At 37.4% G+C, this 22,076-nt stretch overlaps 1 pseudogene; it reads left to right on the top strand.

Annotated features, from left to right (window-relative positions):
* Window positions 1-1,690: 1,690 nt before the first annotated feature.
* LOC122134561 lies at window positions 1,691-21,399 on the top strand (annotated as a pseudogene).
* The last annotated feature ends 677 nt before the right edge of the window (window positions 21,400-22,076 follow it).

Raw genomic sequence — 22,076 nt, 5'->3', positions numbered from 1 at the left:
ATTTTCTTTGTACCATTTTTCATAGTATGAAGTTAATCTGCTTTTTTAAATAGTAATGAAATTAATTTCAACAAGAGAGTGATGATGGATTTTATTTATTATCTGTTGTTTTTTTATTGTTTCTTTATATAAATGTTAATGCTTTGGCAACATTGTGTTAAACAGTCATACTAATAAACCTTAATAGAACTGAAAAAATTGAGAGAGAGAGAGACCTGCTGGACAACTACTGCCAGAACTGGGCCCTGGCAGTAAACCTCAAAAAGACCAACATTATGGTCTTTCAGAAAAAGCCTAGATGTCACAGATACCAGTTCAGTCAGCACCACCTTAGAACACATGATGCAGTACACTTACCTCGACCTGATCATCACTGCATCGGGGAGTTTCAGTTTGGGCAGTGAATGCTCTCAAAGATAAAGCTCGAAGAGCTCTATACGCAATCAAGAAAGAATTCCAAAATATTGAAATACCGCTTCCAATTGGTGTAAAATCTTTGATAGTGTGATTCAGCCCATAGCGCTGTATGGAAGTGAGGTTTGGGGTCCACTCAGTGATCAGAGCTACACTAGATGGGACAGCCATCCAACAGAAGCCCTACACACAGAATTCTGCAAAATGATTCTAAACTACAAAGAAAAACACCCAATAACACATGTAGGGCAGAATTAGGCCAATTCCCATTAATTATCAATATGCATAAAAGATCTCTCAAATTTTGGATGCATCTTAAATCAAGTCCCACAGAATCGCTACATTTTAAAGTGCTACAAACCCAAGAACTGAACTCGAAAAGAGTCCACTCAGTCAGCTAGTTCTGAGACTTACTAACCTGACTGACTCTACTAACACTGTCCAGTCTCAAACCAGCGCCGTTTCTCACCCAATCAAAATAAATCAAATTATCAAGCAATATAAAAATACATACCTGGAAAATTGGGATCAAGAAACAAAAACACAAAGTAAATTACAATTCTATCGAACTCTAAAACCAAATGATGAATTGGAAGATTATCTCAATATCATAAAAAAAAAAAAGAAAAGAATCATCACCAACAAAAAAATGTTTTTTCACCACCATAAAGAAAAGACACCTCGAGACAGAGATGCACTTCCTCCTTCACTGTCATAAATACATATCCATAAGAAACCTCTACTTCAACAAATTCAACAACCTAATAAAGAACTTTACAGCCATTAGTGAAACAGAACAAATAAAAATAATATTAGGAGAGGGGACAGACAGCAGCACTTGCTGCGAGATACATGTGGATGTGCAACAGCCTGAGAGACAGCAGGTGAATGTTGTGTTGTGTATGAGCTCAGTGTGTTACCCTACTGTCCACCACAGTGATCCTTAGTATGTATGTGTGTTTTTTTTATATAGGTTAAAGACTGTGGTATCACATGTTCACACGTTACAATTTGCAACAGTTTAATACTTCTAAGGTGTTATAATATTCCATTCTATTACTGTGATGTTCATTTAATTATTGTTAGTGTTATTATATTATTATTTTTTATCTTTTTGTACATGTATACTAAGCTTTATCAATATTGTATAATTTACAGTCATGCCAATAAAGCAATTTTGAATTGAATCAAGTCAAATTGAATTGAAGAGAGAGAGAGAGAGAGAGAGAGAGAGAGAGAGAGAGAGAGAGAGAGAGAGAGAGAGAGAGAGAGAGAGAGAGAGAGAGAGAGAGAGAGATGTTGTCTCTATAGGAGTGGCAGTGCTGCTGGTGACTTCAGTTCAAACATGGCTGCACAGGACGAGCTCAGTAAGTTTAACTCATTCTACATGCGTTATTTCTTCATTACTGCATACTTGTTTTCAATACCCTCTTCATTATTTGTCACTCTTATGAAGACTGAGTTCACCGGGTGCTGTCTGTCTGTCTGTCTATCTGTAGTTACATAAATAAATATTTGTAAAGTGAATATCAGTTTGGCAGCTAAGTTAGCCGGCTAGTATTTGCTTACAGAGGCCCAGTGCTCAGTCATGCTCCAAAATGAAAGTACCTCTTATGGGGTTTTCCAATTTAGAGGACACTAGAACCTCTTTTTACCGTGAAAATAGCGGTATCTAAATGTCATAGAGGTCCTGGTCTGGTTGTCATTTATTGTCATCGTGAGAAATAAGTATGTAGTAGATAATACCGTTAACGTCGGTTAGCAGTGAGGCTATTCAGATCACAGGCTAACCAACTAACCTTAGCGATCATAGCTTTTAAATTTACCGTGTATCTGTATTTTCAGTAATTCTTATCTTCTGTTGTTCATCGCAAGCTTGTTACATAATTTTTTTTATTGTAAATTGATTTATAGAGAGCCGGTGAAATGCACTTATGCTAGGGACATAGATGCATTGCAGTAATTCTCTGTGTCAATTTAATACATCGATTTAACTAAAATATAAGCTTCTTATAATTAACCTCTGATCATATAGGAAGTATATGAGATTTTTTCCATTCAAATCAATCTGAAAATAGATAATTAAGCCCTGCTTATTTTGAACCCTGTATCTGCAACTTACGTTGCTGCTTTCTCTTTGTTTTCCATTGTAGACCAGTTGGAGCGTGTGTTTTTGCGCTTGGGTCATGCAGAAACAGATGAGCAGTTGCAGGATATTATATCCAAATTCCTGCCCCCTGTCCTCCTCAAACTATCCAGTGTGCAAGTTCGCAAGAAAGTAAGTGTGTGAGAAAAATTAAACTGTTCATAGCAAAGAATAAAGAATCAATTTTTAAATTTTGTGTGAAAAAAAGTACATATAAAGTAATTTTCTTGCATTTCTGACACTTCTAATTCTAATCTTCTTTGAAGCAGCATTTGTAGCTTCTGAAGAGCAGATCTAAATTGTTTTTTTTTTTATATTTAAATAAGAAAAAACTTACACATCACCCTGTTCAAAAAGTCTTTATGCATTGTGTTTCCTTCTTGAATATAAGTGAATGTTTTCAGTCTTTGTAGTAGTTGCATATAAGTATATCTGTTGCCATCAGTGTGAAAAGATGGATCTTAAAATCATGCATTCACATGTTTTGTAAATGGTTCAAATTTAGATGTAGCCCCTGCCCCTTTTGAGTGCTGCACTTGTTGTTTTCTGTATTCCAGTTTGTATTTCCACAGCCTGAAGGTTTGGTCGTACAAATTTATGAATGAACTGCTTATTTAAAAATCTTCCACAGTTTATTGACATTTGTTATGACATCTGCTTCGAACATTACAATGCACATGATAACTTTCGTTAACTCTATAATAAGTAAATCCACTTCACGAGTTAATTACTCTTCAGCGGTGATGCTATAGCTAAATGCTAAAACCAATGTAACGATAATAGACTATAAATTAATGCTTTTTTATGTGTTTTATGTGAGAGATGCAAGTTCAAAAACTCTAGAATAATTTCAAAGAAGACCTCTAAGGGATGCATAGTAGGACCCAAAAGTAGGACCCATGAGAATAATTTCAAAGAATATCTATTAAAGAACTGGATTTTTTTTATTGCCCTCTCCAGGTTATGGAGTTGCTGGTACACCTAAACAAAAGGATAAAGAGTCGACCCAAGATTCAGCTTCCTGTAGAGACACTGTTGGTTCAGTATCAGGACCCTGCTGCTGCATCTTTTGTCACGGTATGATCGTTTCCCCACGTTACTATCACCACTGCCAATACTTAATGCTATTAACCTTGAGAAGTCACCATTTCATGCTGAATATATTCTCATATTATGAAGTAAGAACTTCATGGTCATGACTGTGTTTGTGCTTGCAGAACTTCACTATCATCTACATAAAGATGGGCTATCCTAGGTTGGAGGTATCCAAACAGTGTGAGCTTGCACCTACTCTACTCACAGCAATGGAGGGCAAGCCTCAGCCCCAACAGGACAGGTTAGTTTCAGCTTCATTTGAAATGAAACAATGTTGTTTTCATTATTAAGGCAAAATGTAGCTGGTAATAAACACATTTATAGTATATGATAAAATATTGTCTAATGAAATGTATTTATTATAAAAATATAAACACAACTGTTTAAAAGTTTGGGGTCGGTAAGAATTTTTTATATTTTTGAAAGTTTCTTATGCTCACCAAGGCTGCATGTATTTGATTTAAAAACACAGTAAAAATAGTATTATTGTGAAATACTATTATAATTTAAAACAAGTATTGTCTATTTCCATTGATATTTAATTGATTCCTGTGATGGCAAAGCTGATTTTTCAGCATTACTCCAGTCTTCAGTGTCACATGATCCTTTAGAATATATACAGATTTGGTGATGTAGTGAAGAATCAGGATTTTCATTTTCATTTCATTTTTCAAATTTTTTTTTTCAGTTATTATTATTATCAATGGTGAAAACCGTTGTGCTGCTTAATTTATAAAAAACAAATAAAAATAATAATAAAATTTATATATTCTTTGATAAAAATTAAAATCAAAACTTTTGTTTTAATAGAATTCTAGAAATAGAATTTTGTTTAAAAATATATAATACAAGTATTATAAATTTAATAAAAGAGAATAAAAGCATTAAGGTGGAGACCTCAAACGTTTGAATGGCAGTGTGTGTGTGTGTGTATGTGTATATGTGTACATGTGTAGAGATATAATATATATAATTATTTTTATATTTATTATATAGATATATATTATCTCTCTACACATGCATTAAATTCATGTCTTTGTCTTCTCCCTCTAGTCTGATGCACCTGTTTGAATCCCTACACTGTATCATATGAAATATCCATCAGAGCCATCTAAAGCTTCCCCCATTTGTCCTGACCGAGAGGCCCCAAAACTGTACAACTCCTCTTAGAGTTCATGCTTGATGTTCTTCTGATGCCATATGGGTATGTCGGGTGGATATGTACAATAAAGTTGTAGTCGGTGATGTTAAAGCTGTTTTCAGAATTCCCATTAACCCTATCTTTCAAATTATATCAAGGTTTGTGTTGAACGAGCCTCCAAGTCGTCCGGCTCCTTCATCTCCACGAGGGGGATCTGGAGCAGGAGCCGCGTCAGCACAAGGTCTCCCTCAGCTCCTCCAGGAATGAGCGTTTATTGCAGTTAAAAGAGTCATTGGAGAAGCTCAGTGGAGTCCAGAGCAACTGGAGCAGGTGAGGTTGCTAAGAAAATATGTTGGAGCATATTTGTGGTTTTTAATAAGAGATGTTTTGCTTTATTTTTGTCCGTTGTTTAAAATTGAATTAACTGAAATAACCAGTTTACTCTTTCTGATTCTTCACGGAGTAACCTCTTCATCATTGTGTTTGCAGTGTAAATTGGGAATTGTGAAGTTCATAGAGGCAGAGCAGGTGCCTGAGGTTGAAACAGTCATTCACTTTAGTTTGTGGCTTCAAGTGACACCAGACACAGTGTCGCCACGGCGGCTGATCTTGAACTGAAAAGCAAGCAGAGGTGAGGCTTTCTGTAATGTTATGTCAAATTAAATCACGAGGTCTTGATATTGAATCTCACCTCTTGTGTTGTTTCATACTGCAGCATTATTGACTGGAACAATCCACTCATTATCAACAAAATGTATAAAGTTTACCTGGGTGATATTCCAGTCAAAACTAAAGTAAGTATAGTCATTACACACAAAGGCATTCAACTTTTATATCAAGTAAGTGTGTTCTACATAATGTCTTAGGTGTTTTTTACCCAGGGATGCCACAGTCAAACAGGAGCTAAAGCATTGAGCCGGTCAGCACTAGAGTCAAGATGAAGATTCTGCCTCATCTTCTCCGCTCTAGACTGGCTGCTGAGTACTTTCCTTCTAATATACAGGTTAGAGAGCGAACGTTTTGACAGAATTGAAATTAATTGCAGCTGAGATGCATGTTGAAGAGAGACTAATAGGGGCAGGAAAGTAATAGGTCCTAACTTGTTCAAAGGTTGTTTGTTACAGGTGATTGTCTTGTTTGTTTAGGTTGTCTATGTGGACTTTTGGGAGCAAACACCAACAACAACTTCTGTCCCCTCACTCTGCAGTTTTGTACTTCATATATGTATGGTGTAGTGTCCGAACTGTGTGTAAGTTGTTAAGTGGCGTTTTTCCCCCCTGTTTTGTGTGCATTTGCATCAAGATTGAGCGGTGGTGACAATAATGTGTGGTGTTTGACCTCTGAAGGTGCCCTAGATACCCAACAAACAATCCTTTGCGGTTTGATGCTGCTGAATGGACTTACCAAGCTTATCAAGGAACATAAACGAGGTATGAACGCATCCTGTGATCAATTTAGCAGGTTTTCCGTTGTATCTCAAATTTGGGCTTTTTTTCAAGAGTATCCGTCAAAAATGACCTGAATATTATTAACTTTTATTATAAGGACCCGTCATTCACCGAAACTACTTTGGTGTGGCCTATTCTGCTGTTGGAAACAACTTTCAAGGTAATTTACGTAACTTAATAGATATATTTCTGTAAACTAATATTGTGTTTTCTATTTTATATCATGTAACTTTAAATAGGAATGTAAAATTTATTTTTTCCCTTTTTCCTGCAGTTTGGGACATAATAGGCGAATGCCTCAGCTTTTCACAAAAGTACATGCTCATTGGTAACAGCAGTTTTTTTGAGTCCATCCCGTGCAAGGTTTGTTTGATATACATTTTTATATAGCTAGTAATCCAGTTATTACTATGTGACCATGTTGTAAAAATGGTAACCTAGTTTCTTTTTAACAATGGAAACAGGAGGAGGCTGTACTGGTGTTCGATTGGCCATTCAGGAAGGCCTTGTCTGATGTCATGGTGGGGCACTGCATCACTAATAGATTAATCTTCAGGGGGGCACTTCTGAACACTAATGGAAGCCCTTGTGGCTGCATATATCACAAAGGTTCTGACGTTATATTATTGCAAGCTGCCTTATTACTAGCACCTACTAGAAGGAATACACAAAAATGTCAACTAGACATAACAGGATGAAAAAAAAAAAATACACAAAATCACCTTGTTTATAGATATCCAATTCTGAGTCTATGGAATAAACGTGACTAAAATAATAATAATAATAATCAATTTACAGTGTGTAATGTCCTGTTGGGTGTATTGGCTTTGGTGTTAGCCACGAGGTACAGGTGCGCCACAATGTAGCCGATGAAATGTTGCCAGACACAGTGTAGTTGCAATCCTGATTCTATGTATGCCGCTAGCTCACCCATAGATCTCGTACTGCTTGCTGCAGGAGATCCACGTGATTATTCTTACCAATTCTTTAACACGGTCCTGGCAAGGGTTCATTCAAGTTTTTAATGTAAGCCGTTGTCATGAAAGGTTGGACCATCATATGGCCTTTGTCCCTTCAGTCGCGCGAGGAGGTTGGTCTTGGGGAGGCTCGCGCGAGCACTTAGGTCTTCGTCCCCTCTACTAAGACAGGGAGAAAAGAGGGGATCGAATTTCCCATGCCGTCATTCCTGAGATGGTCAGATCACATTCAATGAAAAGGTTGGTGTTTTTTGATTTGTTAAAGAGATACTCCACCCCAAAATGAAATTTTTTGTCATTAATCACTTACCCCCATGTCGTTCCAAACCGTCAAAGCTCAGTTTCGTCTTCGAACCAATTTTAAGATATTTTGGATGAAAATTCATCACCTGAAAATACAATGATATCTCTCCATATCAAGCGTATGCTGCGTATTTCTCTTCTGTATCAAAGGAATCTGTTGAGATAAAGTCGTGATCTTTGTTTTCTTTACTTACAAAAAGTGTTCCTGTCACTTCATATAACCCAGATTGCTGTCTGATGGCAGATTAAGTATTCTGACGAGGAATTCAAACGCTTTTCACTGGACCTTGACACTGTTATTTCCACTTGGCAGTCTACAATGGGACAGTCTCAAGCCTCCCCGTTTTTCATTCAAAATATCTTAAAACTGTGTTCTGAAGACGAACAGAGCTTTTACGGGTTTTGGGACGACATGGGGTTAAGTGATTAATGACACAAATTTCCTTTGGGGTGGAAGTATCCCTTTAAATGACTGAGGTTGTTCCACGCACACAAATGAGTCTCCAGGTCTGTTCTGATGCTAAATTCCACATAATGTAAACTGCAAGTAACTATATAATCATGCATCGATTGCGCATCCCAAGTTTATTGACCCAGTCTCCACATAATCTGGGTTTGTTTGCATTAATGTGTTTTTTCTGCTGACGGCGCCAATTGTGTTTTGTGTAGCGATTTACTTGGCAAACCAGGTGCGAACTACCATCTTGTGGTAATAATAGCGGCTGACACTCTTTGTTATTTTGTGTCCATAGTCTGCACAGAGAGTGAAGACTCCTGCGCAACTATACTTGTTTGGAGCTTCCCCGTTGACTTTTAATCCTGCCAATTTGGCGAGGTATACTGAACACGATCTTTTCGATTTCAGAATTCCTTCAATCTTGTTAGTTATAACATAACCACATACAGCATGTATTTTCACTTGAACATATGCTCTTTTGGGTATCGCCCGCAGTATATGTCTTTATCTGTAGAATGTGTTTAAGCTTCTAGTGCTGGTGTCACCATCCCACATCTCAAGCCTGATGGGACATGCAAGATGATGCTCCTCTTATTGGACCTATGTTCAGTACGTTCTTGTCAGTGACAGCTTCCTTCTTCCTCAGCCACTAAAGGAGGTGGAGTGCCAGTCCATTTCAGTATACATGACTTACTGCAACACGGCTTTCAGCTGTAGAGGTGAAGAGTTTACAGATTAGTTTTCTATATGGTTTTGGCAGTAAATTACCTACATCTTGGGTTATACTTCATATGATGTAAGCTTTTATATTGTAAACTAATCTACAGGAAATGGAATAAGTGATTTCTTAAATTTATTTGTGGAGCTGATGAGTGGCCTATCTTTAATTCAGGTTCCCATTGATGTACGCGTCTCTTGGAATTGGTCTCTTGTGCCCTAGAAACTTACCCCCAACTTGTAGACAAAATCGACTGGATTAAAGTATTATTGATTCTGTTACGTGTCAGTAAGATAATTTGGTTACACTTTATGGTGAAGGGTGGGCGTTTACAGTTGTTAGTAGACTTTAAGAACGGCGCTAAGAAGCTAATTCTACTATAGGATCTTACCTATATGGAGGATTAGGGTTTGGCCGTGTTAGGTTACTGCGGTAGAATATATGTCATGGCGGGGTATTGTTTTTAATAGTGGAGGTGGCATGGAACTGTAACAATGGACACCTTAAAATAAAGTGGATGGGTTTACAGATTTTTTTTTTTTTTTTTTTAGAATACTAATGTAAAACTGTTTATTCAGCATTGTAGGGTGGAAAGAATGCATATAAATTGATGAGAAGGACGTGAAATTATTCAGCAGTTTGTTACAAAAATGTTGATTTAAGATAAATGTTTTGTGTGAACAGGTTCTTGCAAGGGGAGGGACGTTTGAGCATCAATCAGCACATTTACGAAATAATTTCCGAAGGATCCCATGATTACTGGAAAGACTGCTGGCTAATAAATCTTACCGAACCCCTTGCCCTTTTAACAGTGTATTTTAATAGATCCTCTATGTGCGACTTTAGTGGTTCTGACTCATAAAAAGTATTTGTTAATTAATATATTTTGCCTTTGCAGGGTCTCATTGAATACTATAAAGAAGACAATGGCGTGCACTGGCAGCAACAACTGTATTCTGTAGTTGTCTCTACTATGTCTGGAAATTGAACTTAGAACTGCTGTACAAAACCTGATTAAGCCAACCAAAGACCACATGTATGTGGAAAATAATGTAATATGTTTTTTTTCTAATTGAAAGGTATCAAATAATTTTAGAAATGTATTAGTTTTTTGTATTAATTAATGTATGTATTTATTTATTTTTATATTTAGCAGTCCTGAGACTCAGCATGGTGCCATCTTGGCTCGGGCTTACATGGTGGGCAGATACATGATAAAAGGCGGAGCCTAATGCCGATCTGAGCCCACGCCCAAAGAAAATGATGAAATAATGCGTGGCCACAAAACCATCGGATGGCCTTTCACGTAGTGGGTTCAACGTGACCCATTCTGATAACGGGATGCTATCTTGAATAACGACAGAACTTTGTTTCATTCGTAACTATTGCTGCCCAAGATAAAACACTATATTTACTAATTAAAAACAAAGGCTGCCCCTGTGTTTGTCTGCAGGTTTGTTTTTGGATAGCGAATCTCCTTGTTGAGGCTGCTGTGACAGAAGTGGGAGAGATTTGGGCGTAACAAGCGTGTATGCTGATACCAGCGGATGGAAATGGCTTTCACTAAACTCAGTCTAGTGGATAATCCGGGCTTGCCAGGATACCCATCGGGAAAAGCGACGGCCAAGGTAAAAAAAAAAAAAACAAAAATGCACACTCAGAGAGAAGGATTCATAATTGTCTTAGTGCTATTCTCATTATTCATCGGCCAAATCAACGCTTCTTCTGCATAAATCCAGTGTTTGAAACACTGTTTCCACACATGAAATGAAGGCTATTTTGTTTGTGGGACTGCTTCATATGCTGTTGTGATTTTGTCAGATGAAAGCACTGGCCATACCATACTCGTGGGTTCCTCGCCAGTGGGAGATGGTGAATTCCCCGAAGAAGACTAGGCCAGAAGAAATCAATGCAGGGCCTCCTGGAGTCAGTAGAGTTAATATTGTGCTGATTAATTACTCACTTAAATCTGCTTGCCCCTTAATTAATCGCATATCATTTCTGGCTGCAATTTTAGCCCACCAAAGATCATGTTAAAATTCATTATCTTGTGTGAAAAGAGCAAATCATGTGAATAGACATTCCAAAAAAGTATCTTTAGAAAAAAAGATATTTGATGCAACATAGAAATTCTTTTATCTTGAAATATAATAAATGATGTATTTATTTTTTAATTTTTTATTACAAAAACTTAATGAGTTTTATAATACAAATGGAGGTAAGTTGTTCATTTCATTCATTCAACCGATTCATTCAAGCAGCTGATTGATTACAAAATGAAGCATGTTACTGTCTTTATGAATGAGTCACTACATAATTGGACCTCACTCAATTCCTTGAAAAATGTGGATCCATTCAGTAAAAAAACATAGTTCTGTGTTGCTCTGAGATGCACACCATTTCTGCTGTGGCTTTTGTTTGGAACTATTTACATTACATTGGCAAATTTAAGCAAAAACAGCCCAATACTGACACTATTGTGTCTAAAAATGTAAACAATATTAACAGCTTGTTTTAGTGAACTGTTTGTGTAAAAATCATATCCGTTTTGAGATCATGCTGATATTCAGGTGGGGAAAACCGCCAAACTTGCTTGTGTGATATTGGCTAAAACTACAGTATTATCATATGAGATAAATATAGAGCAAAGTCCCCATACAAGGCCATATCTGAATTGGTAGGGGCAATATAACTGGATTCGTATAGACCTACATCACTTAATCAGTTTGTCATCCCGCATCATTTTGTCATCAACCGCATGCAAAGATGCATGTTTCTGGGCATGTCTGGGGCAGTTAAATGCATGAATAACTTTTACACTCTTTTTTTTTTTTAATTATTCATACTTAATTAACACTTCAAATTGACAGTCCTACTTTTGTCAGCATAGTTCAGTGAATTCATATCAAATAGTAACATGAAAAAACACATTGGCCATTTCTTCACATTTTTCTTACTGTAATATGTGGGTTGGGTTCCTTTAGGCCAAGCGGTGGAGCTACAGTTTTACTGTGGGAGAGGCTTTAACTAATGCTGCTATAGGAAGCTGCTCTGGAGCTGCTCGAGATGTGTGGACATGCACAGAAGACCAGTACTGCCCTCCTGCAGTAGTATGTGTGAGAGATATAAAGAGGAACTGTGTGCTCAGATGGGGCTTGAATTCTTTTTCACACTTGTCCTTTTTTGTGCAAAACTTGTCTTTTGATCAAGTAAACCTGTTTTGTGCTGACTGAAAATATAAAAAAGATTTGGGGCAACATTGGAACAAGTGCATCAGGAATACTAACAGTAACTACACTTTTTGGTTTTTTGGACTCCTTTCCATGTAGATTATTTACTGTTTGGATATAAATGTGATTTCTCTCCTCATGTAAATTAGATGTCATGACGATCAAGTTATAAGGTAGCAGTTTTCAGTGGCTTACCTCCAATAAACATTTTATAATTTTATGGTTGCCATAATGCCATTAAAGGAAATACTCAGTCTGGTATGCCAGAATTCACCGCTCTGTTACAAAACTGAAATAATGCCAGAGTGAAAGCACTGTGTGAGCCTGCTAGCCTGAAGGATGCTTTTAGTTCAGTTGTTTTATGGTAGATCAGGAAGTTTCCTCTCTCGTCTCTCTCAGCTCGCTCCTCTCTCGTCTCTCATCCTCTCGCTGCTCGTCTGCTCTCCTCATCTCTCTCTCTCTCTCTCTATATATATTATAGAGAGAAATATAATAAATATATATTATATATATATATCTCTGTGATCTCTATCGATTTTTTATCTCTCTCTATTTTTAGTCTATATATAAGATGGAAGATTATATGCCCTGGTGTTGAGATCTGTCTTGTTCAAAATATATACCAATCCAAAACCCCAGGTTCGCATCATTTTTATCTTCTTATTTTTTATTTTTTTTTCAGATGTGAAGAACTAATGATATATTGCCCTGGGTTGTTGAGCTCTGTCTTGCAAAAATGTCAAAATGCACTATGATAGTTACGCAGTCCAAAACCTCAGTTCGGCAGGCGCATGAATATGGCCGGTCTCGAGTCAAGAAACTCAGACATCACAAAGAATACAGGTAAATACCATGCACAAATGCACTCCCATCTGAATGAGACACACACAAGAAACATTTGACATGACAAAGTATATGTTCTCTCTTTGTCTGTGAGTCTCATCTGAAGGAGATAGATACAGACAGCCTCCTATTTCTGTTCTTGTGCTGATCCAGATGGTGAGAGTCCCATACTGCTCCTTTAGTGACTGCTGCCTTTTAAAGGTCACAATTTTGTTGCAGTATATTAGTCGGGGAGCTCATGGGCAGGGTTTGAATGATGATGATCTGTGTGTGTTTAGAACTCAGACCAAGATGTGGCGTCTAAAGGACTCAGCCAAGGGCGTGAGTGGGGGTTATGAGCTCGGAGGAGAACAGGATCACAGGAATTGGTATCAACCCTTGTGGAAACACTGATGACTGGTAAAAGGTATTAAAAAACAGCTTATTTCTGGTTCCTTTCATATTATTAACTTTTTTGTTATGGGTTGGTGGTAAATTGCTGGCTAAGACTTACCAAACCCCAGAACATAGAGCAGTTACTCTATATAGACTAATAATTAGATTCAGCTCAGTATCTGAACTTTTATTTTTCAGTAAGTTACATAACAGAATATCGTGTGATATCTGTGAGATTTTATGTTTTTAGAGCCAAACATGCCGTCTCAGAGGACACTGAAGTCTTCCAGGGGGAGGCACTTGTGCAAATCACCTGATGGGTATGTGCTTCTTTTTAGTTCACTTATATTTCAGATTGTTTAGAACTATTTTAGGGAGTACGACTTCCCAGATTTGAGAATGAAAAAACATTTTAAATGAGGTTACTAGAGTGGGTGTTTTTTTTCATTTGTATATTGTTTTGATCTTTTACTTTGGTAGACAAGGACTCTCCACCTACAAAGAGCTCTTGTGCATTGGCTAGTGATCTAAAAACCAACCGGATCTTGTTTACAAGTTCATGAATCTTGCCAATCCACCCATGCCATGTGGAATTCCAGGAAGGTAAGCTGTATTAACCATAATGTGATTGTATAATGACTTGGTAACTTATGGTTCAGACCTTTTTTTCAGTAGCAGGCAATGATCGTTGACTCTTCCTGTGCTGTAGGGAGCAGCATTTGGGTTTAAACATTATTGCAGCCAAAGCAGGTGAGCAGCTGGCTCCTTTCCTGCCTCAGCTGGTTCCCCCGTCTCTATAGATACCAGTTTTGACCCCAACCTGGCCATTAGGCAGGCCATGACTAGCATTCTGGGATGCTCTCGTCACAGACAAAACGCATGGTAAGATGTTATTATTACATTATTACTCAGAATAATGAATTACACTGCTTAAAAGATATTAGGGACACTGTATTGTTATTACAGTTAAATTTTATCTGTTTTTGGCAGGTGGAGAAATATTTTAAGGAAATTCTTCAAAGATGTAATTTCCAACCTCACTAGTAACATGTGGGAGGGTGCGGGATGTCAAGGTAATGTGTCTAGATATGCTTGAAAGAACCTTGATTTCCTCCCGTCTAGATTGGGTTCAAATCATCAGACCTCCTTCTTTTTTTTTCAGCTGCTTGGCTTTGAATGATCTGATACGAGGAAGACAGGCAGATGAAATCATTGAACGCCTGTCAGAAATTCTGGGAGACTCTGTTTCAGGGTTCTGGATGATATAAAGGTGAGAAATAAAAAGCTGTTGTATGTTTGCAATGCTTTGTTTGTGCTTTGCTTGTAACCTGCAGCTATTTTTATTTGACTGTCTTATTTGTTCCTGTTGTAGGAGTCAGTTCGTAAGGCAGCAGATCTGACTCTAAAGGACTCTCAGTAAAGTGAGTTGCAGCACTGACTTCTGGATACCCCAGTGATTTTCCACTCTTGAGACAGCACCGATAACTGACGAATGTGTGTTTGTCCAATAGGTGTGTGTGCGCATGTGTGAATCAACAGGTGCTGCTGCTCAGAGGACAGTGGCTGTGTTGTTGCCAACTCTACTGGACAAAGGCATTGTCAGCAATGTAACCGAAGTGCGCACTCTCAGGTACGAAAGCATATATTTACCAGCCACATGCACACAAACCTATTAAATTTTATATTCAAAGTAAAAGTCTGAGTATTGCTTTGTTTTAGTATCCAAACTCTATGAAGATCAGTAAGACAGCAGGCAGCCGTCTAAAGCCCCATGCTCCTCGACTCATCCCGGCTCTGCTGGAGGCCCTGAGTGTGCTGGAACCACAGGTGCTCAACTATCTCAGTCTGAGAGCCACAGAGCAGGAGAAGGTGAGCAGCTCTGTGATCATCTACTCTGATGTGGAGTAAACTAGGTGTAAATTTAATTTATTTGTATGGCGCTTCATACAACAGAGATTCTTTCAAAGCAGCACAGTATAAAACAGGAACGTAAACAGAATCAGTGATGCAAACTTCATTAAATAAATAAATATTAGGCTAAATATTAGGAAATAAAAACAGTACATAAGAAATGTAAACAACAAAATAATAATAATAGTAAATCTTTATCCAAATTTTATCCAGACTGATAAATAAATAGACATATTTAAATGTGTATTTAATTTGTTTAAAATGTCAGTTACAAATAATAATAATAAAATAATACATTTAAGTTCCCCTGTAGTCAAAAAAAATGCCTTGAAGACTTGAATGCAGCCAAAGTTTGTGATTCTTAATTCGCACCTGCGAGCAATGCGGGAGAGGGTGGGTCTGGGACTCCGGGCTACTTTTACACTGTTGTTGCAGGTTATTATTCGAGTTAGCGGTTCTAAATTCACGTTAACCAGAAACCGTGTTTCTGGGACAGCCTTTGGGTAACTACAGTTTTAAGGAGAAAATACTCAGCAATGGTGTTGATTAATGGATTGGCACATGGTTTGTCTAAAAGCAAATTAAAAAACACCACATAGACAAAAAACAACATACATAAAACCTTGATTTTCACTACAGGGGGACTTTAATAAAATATATTTCATTTTATTTTGCTTGGCAAGTGGTGTGAGTTTGAGAGCGTTTGAAAACAGTCGTTATTTTTGTTATTCCTTTTAATGATATTAGCAGAGTAGACTTGTACGTCTTGTACGTAATGAACTTATTGTTTTCACATTTCCTTCTGTGTCAGAGTGCAATGGATGCCGCAAGGTTAAGTGCAGCAAAGTCCTCTCCTATGATGGAAACCATTAATATGGTAAGACACATCATTAAGTCTGTCCATATGTTGCATTAGCTGCATTCCAATGGGTAATTAAATGAACATTTCATTACAAAAACACATTTATATGCATGTTTACAAGTGTTTTGTTTTTTTTGTACTCAATGTTTATGTGAGCTGCGTTTGTGGTTTTTAGTGTCTGCAACACTTGGATGTGTCTGTGTTAGGAGAGCTTGTTCCAAAACTTTGTGACCTACTAAAGAGTGGAATCGGACTCGGAACCAAGGTACACATCCTGTTCGCTTTTTGGCAGTATTTTCTCCCACATGTACACACAGAACTGACAGTTGTATGTGCAATTTGTAGGGAGATGTGCCAGTGTGATTGTGTCATTGACAGTACAGTGCCCTCAAGATCTTACACCATATTCAGGTAAAACATACTGACAGAATAGAGGAGTTAAACTGTTTTGTACATTTGTAAGTCATATATGTGATTGGGCATATTTTGTCCCACAGGTAAACTCATGAGTTCACTCCTAAATGGGATTAATGACCGTAGTAGCGTCGTTCAGAAGTCGTTTGCCTTTGCCATTGGACATCTGGTCAGGGTATGAAAACACCTGAATGCATATTTCAGTTGAATTTAAAGCAACTACAGAGTTACAAAACAATACTCTTGTTTTCCCATCAGACAGCCAAAGACAGCAGTGTTGAGAAGCTCCTGCAGAAACTGAGCACCTGGTACCTGGAAAAAGAGGGTATGAGGACTTTAATGGAATAGTTTACCCAAATATGAATGAACTTCCAAACCCATATGACTTGACTGTCTTTGGTTGGACACAAAAGATGAAATGAGTTAATGATGACCCCATGTTCATTTATGGGTGAACTGTCATTTAATGAAGAGGGTTTCTCTTGAAAAATACCTCATGCTATCTAGGTTGTAAGGTGTTTTTTCTGTCATTTTCAGAGGCACTGTACAAGTCCTCATGTTGTCTGGCGGTTCATGCCATCAGTCACTACAGTCCTGATGTGTTGAAGGCTCATGCTGGAGTGGCTCTTCCGCTGGCGTTTCTGGGCATGCATCAGGAGCCTGAGGAAGAGAAAGGAGAAAGCGCTGAGGCCAACCTGTGGTCTGAGGTCTGGCAGGAACATGTACCTGGTAGGTTACAATACACAACCTTTGAAGGGGAAAAGATAATTTTGCAGATTAATTCATAACCTTTTTGAATGTGCAAAAAAAAAAAAAAATCAGTCATTTAACGTGTCTTTTTTTTTGGATGTGTAAAGATTTTATTTTATGGTGGGCTGTTTATGCTGTAATTTATGCATGTTGCTAGACTTTACATCAAAAATCATTGTTAATGTTTAATTTTTTTTTTATATCACCTAGCCCTATTGCTATGTTAGACTTCAACATGCATTAGTTTACATGTATGGATTTTTTTTTTCATATCTAAGCAAAATTGTATTTGATTTTTATTATGCATATATTAGTTACAATGTTGAATCAAACATAATCTAACTGAAGACAGTTGGATCTAATTAGAAAAGTCAATACCCAGGCTTTGAAGCACTAGAGGGATATGTGCACTGCTGTTTGAAAGTTTAAAGTTGATAAGATTTGGATCTTTGAAAGAAACAGTCTCTTATGCTTACCAAAACTCCATTTATTTGATCAAATATACAGTAAAAACAGTAATATTGTGAAATATTACAATTTGAAATAACTTTCCTATTTCAGTATATTTTCAAATGAATTTTCAGCATCATTGCTCCTGTCTGCAGTGTCACATGATCTTTCAGAAATCATTCTAATATGCTAATTTGGTGTTCAAGAAGCATTTCTACTACTACTACTTATTGTTCTGCATAATATTTTTGAAATACATTTTTTTCAGAATTATTTTGAATAGAAAGTTCAAAAGAACTGCATTTGTATGAAACCGAAATCTTTTGTAGCATTATAAATGTCTTTGTCACTTTTGATCAATTTAATGTCTCCTTGTTTAAAAAAATATTAATGACCCCAAAAGGTAGTGTACTACATATTATAGTGTGTGTTGAGGCCTAGGATGAGAGAATGAATTATTGTGTATTTTTAGGCAGCTTTGGTGGAATCCGGTTGTACATGACTGAGCTCATAGCCATTACTCAGAGGGCTCTGCAGTCTCAGTCCTGGAAGATGAAGGCTCAGGGTGCCTCTGCCATGGCAACTATTGCTAAGCAACAAACAGGCTCACTGGTGGCACCTCACCTGGGCATGGTGTTGAGTGCACTACTGCAGGGGCTTGCAGGACGCACCTGGGCAGGGAAGGTAACATACCCGCTCTTTCTCAAACACATGATCTGTGCTGGGGGACAGACTTTCTGCACCTGGGCAAGGATTAATAATCCTGTCTGCTCTGGAAGCAGACAAACATGATCTGAGTGGTTTGTTTTAACCTGATTTCTTTCTTTGCTGTATTTGTGGCCACTGAAATCTAATGTCTTGTATATCCACAGGAAGAGCTGTTGAAAGCTGTTGGATCTGTAGTGTCTAAATGCAGGTTAGACTCTACTATATCTTTCACACACTTATAGTTGTGCTTGTAGCTTAACAGGATCTGTAAGATGTTTAGCAAAAAAAACAAACATGGAATAGTTTACTCAAAAATGAAAATTTGCTGAATATTTTCTCAGGCCATTCAAGATGTAGATGAGTTTGTTTCTTCATCAGAAGAGATTTGGAGAAATTTAGCATTACATCCTCTGAAGGAAATAGGTGCGTCAGAATGAGAGTCCAGACAGCTGATAAAAACATCACAATCCATATACGACTCCAGTCCCTTACTTATTGTCTTGTAAAGTGAAAACCTGCATGTTTGTAAGAAACAAATCCATGATTAAGCTGTTTTAATCTTAAACCATCACATTTAAAGATGTTTTTTTTTTTAATTAATTGTTGCTTAATCAGATGTTAATTCATGGATTGGAATGGTTTGGATTACTTGTGATGTTTTTATCAGCTGTTTGGACTCTCATTTTGATAGCGGCACCCATTCATTGCAGAGTATACATTGGCAAGCAAGTACTGCTCAATTTCTCCAAATCTGTTCCTATGTAGAAACACACTCCTCTACATCTTGAATAACCTGAAGGTGAAGAAAGTTTCAGCCGATTTTCATTTTTGGGTGAACTATTCCTTTAAATACATGGTCATTCTTTAAATGTAGTGCTTAGAAAATAATACTGTAAAGAGGTTTACCTACTTTTGATTCTTAATATTATGTTTAGCCTTCATATAGCGAGTTGTGCAGAGCATGCAGGGTAACCGAAACTCACAAGAAAACAGAAGATCATAAACCTCTTGCTGTTTCTGGGTTAATGAAACCTATGAGTTGAACTGTACATACAGTAAGTTTTCATATATGTGTGATTCTGTCTGTAGTGTGGAGCTTCAGAAGCCTGCAGCAGGTCAGCCAACGGTGAGCGAGGTGCTGGATCTGGTGCTGAAGGAGTGTAAGAAAGAGAGTCTGGTTTATAAAATGGCAGCCTTACACAGTGCAGCAGACATCTTGGAGTCGACGCAGGAGGATCGTTTTCAGGAAATCACAGACATTGTGCTTCCTCTCATTAAAAAGGTACAGCTCAAAGTAAATCTGTTTTTTAAGCTTTGGCATTTCATCCTAATTGAGTTATAGTGGAACAATATTGCTCAAAGTGTTTTAATCATTTGGGAACCCCACATTTAGTACTTAATTTTAAAAAAAGTTGTTTTTTTCTATTTAGAATCAGCCGGCGAGTGCCAGCTCCCCGAGACATGATGATGATGATGACGACGATGATGCTAAAACTCGTGAATTACAAACAGAAGTTCTGTTGTGTGCATTTGAGACACTTGGAAAGGCCTGGCCTAAAACCATTCAGACGCAGAGTAAGTCTGTTACAAGTCTTAGACACACACAGGTCAGAGTGCTGCTGTTTAATGAGTGTGTTTTGTGTTGTAGATCAGTTCCAGAATGAGGTTTGTAGCATAATGTGTGGATAGACTGAAGTTGAGCACGTGGAGGGTCCAACTGGGAGTCCTACGTGCCTTGAAGGTCTTCTATCAGAGGTATAGTATACTAAAAACTTTAAAGTAAACAAATGCCTTGTTTGTGGGTAATATAGGGTTTTTGAACTTAAAATGTTCTTTAAACCATGTTTGCATTTCTTTGTGAAAAAGAGTAAAGTGCTAAAATAGTTATGAATGCATTAAAAAGATTTTGACTGCTGTAATGACTGTATGGTGTTTTTGTGTGTGTTCTAGATTGTTGCTGTTGGATAAGGAACATCAGAACGCTGCTGTTCTGACCGAGTTGTTGTCTGACACTTGCACTGCCCTGGCAACACCACTAGGTGGAGTTTCTCATGAGCTTCCAAACATTAAAGGCATAGAGTTCACCCAAAAATGAAAATTTAGTCCCCCTTAAGATCTAAACAGAAGGTGGCATTTTGAAGAATATTGGTAACCAAACAGTTTTGATGACTTCCAAAATAAAAAAACCTTTCTCACAATTTCTTTTATTTTCCACAGAATTTTAGTTTGGGTTGACCCCTCTTTTTTTAATCCACCTTTTATTCAGACTTGGCTCATGAGAATCATTCTTTTTCCCCTACAGAAAACAAAAGCTATTCATCAGTAAGAACAGAAGCCTTGGCGGTAGTTGAACTTCTTTTGAAGAGGATTGAAGGTAGCCTTGATTTGCTCTGACATTCAGAAAAATAGCTGATTACAGAAATAGGTCAAGTTTTATCATGTTGTTTCAAATGTTCCAGGTAAAAAACTAAATTATGCCAGATATGCCGGTGCCAATCCTGTGTCTTCTACACTGTCCTGTACTAAAGTCAAATAACCAAAAATAAAAAATGAATGCCAAATGCATTAGTTCCTTTTAAAAGTAAAAAATATGTTTGAACATATCTGCAAACTTAGACCAGTGGAATAGGAAATTTATCGTCTTGGAATTAGCAGTTAAAATCGTTTTGGTGTCTATGAACTGTAAAATGAGCATAAAAATGAATTGAAAAACTTTGTAGTTCAAATAATATAAGTTTTGACAGAAATAATATTTTATAAAATGGTTTGCAGGTATGAAAAGTTGGATAGAAACCTTCTCACTAATAAAATTGGTGCTGTTTTATGTTTGTAGAGAGTGATCAGTGGGAGTGTCTGTTAGAGAGAAGTCGGCAACAGCTTCAGCGTTCTTTAGCTACAATGGAGACAGACAGCCGTCCAGACCTGAAGGACAAAGCCCAGACGATGAGAAGAAAAATACAAGCCCTGCCATGAATTACCTGCCCAAACACACTGTCCTGAGGGTTGATTTGAGAATAAGTTTCTGTAATAATATTCACAGCAAGTTGCATATACACATATTTTGCCATTATCTGTACACTCCTACAGCTCGGTGTAGGCCCTAAACCTTTTTTCCATCTGTGAACTCTTTTACCTGATGCTTTAACCAATGGGCAAAGACTACACTTGGCTACAGTGAGCCTCATCTAGTTTTGCTTAGACATTTTCACCAACCTTGTTAAAGTCTCAGTACATGTAAGTGCGAGAATACACTCGACTCCTTCCATCTTGGGTTGTGTGTTCAAGATACTGGAAATCATGGAGTTTGTGAAGCAGAAGGCTTTCTGCAGTTATGCACATGAAACTGCTTGTTTTAGCAAGAGACTGATCAGGGCCAGAACTCTTATGAACCGTATACACTGAATTAATTCGAGTGGTTTGAGTGACTAACACACCTCCAGTTTGTTTCCCCCATCCATCATGATTACCAAATACACCAATATAATCAAATATACTCATTCATTCAACTCTTTTATAAAATGTGGTCACAGCTGAAAGAAAAATCATACTCACCATAAAGATCTATCATACTGGTTAGGTGGGAACTTTTAATTAAAACGGAATGTTTTTTAAATGAGGGTTGGTGTAAAGGTATTAAGTGTGTAATAAAGGGAAGTTTGTAACATAAAGGTAATTCAAACCTCAAACCTGCCTTTGTCCATGTTTGCATGTGTGATAATATATTTTCCATGATGGATAAATGAAATCATTGTAGAGCAGGGTTATTTAAATCTTACCCTCAAGGGCCAGTGCACTGCAGAGTTTAGCTCGAACCCTGATCAAACACACCTACCT

The sequence above is a fragment of the Cyprinus carpio genome, chromosome B1, assembly GCF_018340385.1.
Source record: "Cyprinus carpio isolate SPL01 chromosome B1, ASM1834038v1, whole genome shotgun sequence".
NCBI lineage: Eukaryota > Metazoa > Chordata > Actinopteri > Cypriniformes > Cyprinidae > Cyprinus > Cyprinus carpio.
Note: the sequence above shows the minus strand (reverse complement) of the source record. Positions and strands in the feature narration are given on the sequence as shown.